We start from the raw sequence: 1,653 nt of genomic DNA, 5'->3' as shown, positions 1-1,653 counted from the left end.
GTCTCCATATGAACTTGGACAAAACAAAGGTGGTGTGGATAGGCAAAAAAAAAATATAGTCAAGACCCAATGTGTGTAAAATGGGGATTGGAATGGGGTTCCAGTAGGTTTACATTACTAGGAATAAACTTTTCTGTCAATTTGCATGAAATGGAACTGTTGAATTATGGTCCAAGAATTAAAGAAATTGAAAATATAATAAAAATTTGGTCTAAACAAACATTAACACCAGTTGGAAAAATAACTATCATTAAGACACTAATTATTTCAAAATTGAACCATCTGTTTTTAACATTACAAGCACCATGCAAACATACTTTAAAACAACTAACTGACAATTTTGCCCCTTATAGCCCCTTCTCCTTTATTCGTTTATTTGGGAAAACAAACCTGACAAGATAAAAAGAGAAATATTATGTTCTGAACACAAATTAGGAGGGCTGAAAATGATAGATATTGACAAATATATAAAAGGATTGAAACTAATTTGGATAAGACGATTGTTGAAAAACAACCCAAAACTAAATAAGCTATTAGAAAGTACTGAAAAAATTAGTATTGAAAACCTTGTTTATTTAGGCCCAACAAAAAGATGTAAAAACCCTTTTTGGGAAGAAGTTTTTAAAGCTTGGACAGATTTACAAAATAAATTCATACCAAAAAATGAAGAGGAGTTTTTATCAGATTCGCTCTGGAATAATGAAAACATAAAAATAGGAACAACATCCATTTTCTATAAAGACTGGATAGATAAAGGGATCTTTTTGATAAATGATTTATTAAACGATGAGGGAAAACTAATGACTTTTCAACAATTCCAAAACATTTATAAAATTAAGTCAAACTTTCTTACTTATAATGGGGTCATTTCATCAATAAAATCATATAGAAAGGCTTTAAAAAACTATATATCTATAAACAATTGTTATAAAACACTAGGACCAATTATGCCAAATAATATAAGAATTTCTTTTTATCAAGAAAAGGCTCGAAAGATATGTATAATGTTTTATTTGAAAAAAGCAGTACTAAACTTAGATGTGAAGAAAAATGGTCCTTAACACTCAACAAAAATTTTGATTGGAAAACTGTGCATAATATGTCTTTTTACTCCACAAAAAGCTCAAAACTCCACTGGTTCCAATATAGAATAATACACAGAATATTGGGCACAAATACATTTTTATTTAAGATAAAAATAAAACAAAGCGATAAATGAACTTTCTGCAGTGAAGTTACTGAAGATATTGAACACATATTTTGGACATGCCATAAAATAGCAGATCTGTGGATAAGACTCATGGACTGGATTTATAACCAAACACAAATAATTATTCCATTTAACATGGATATAATTTTATTTGGAAATTTAGGAAAAACAGAAAATAATAAAATAAAAAACTTAATAATACTTTTATCAAAATTCTTTATCTATAGAACAAAACTGTGTGAAAATCAAGTAAATTTTGCAGGGCTGAAAAACTATCTAAAAGAAAATCTAATACTAGAAAAGAATATATTTTTTAAAACAAAGCCTCTTCACATTGCCAACCTCTACTGGGACCCCTGGCTTCCATTATTAGAATAATTTACACTTAAGCAACTTAATTAGCATTACCCTATGTATTTTATTTTAGCCTTTTCACACCATCA

The 1,653-nt window shown here is 28.3% G+C and overlaps 1 pseudogene; it reads left to right on the top strand.

Annotated features, from left to right (window-relative positions):
- The first annotated feature begins 392 nt into the window (after positions 1-392).
- Positions 393-1,219, top strand: LOC143050910 (uncharacterized; annotated as a pseudogene).
- The last annotated feature ends 434 nt before the right edge of the window (positions 1,220-1,653 follow it).

Source organism: Mytilus galloprovincialis, chromosome 11 (assembly GCF_965363235.1).
Source record: "Mytilus galloprovincialis chromosome 11, xbMytGall1.hap1.1, whole genome shotgun sequence".
Classification (NCBI taxonomy): Eukaryota; Metazoa; Mollusca; class Bivalvia; order Mytilida; family Mytilidae; genus Mytilus; species Mytilus galloprovincialis.
The sequence above is the reverse complement of the archived record's forward strand: the minus strand, read 5'-3'. Positions and strand labels throughout refer to the sequence as shown.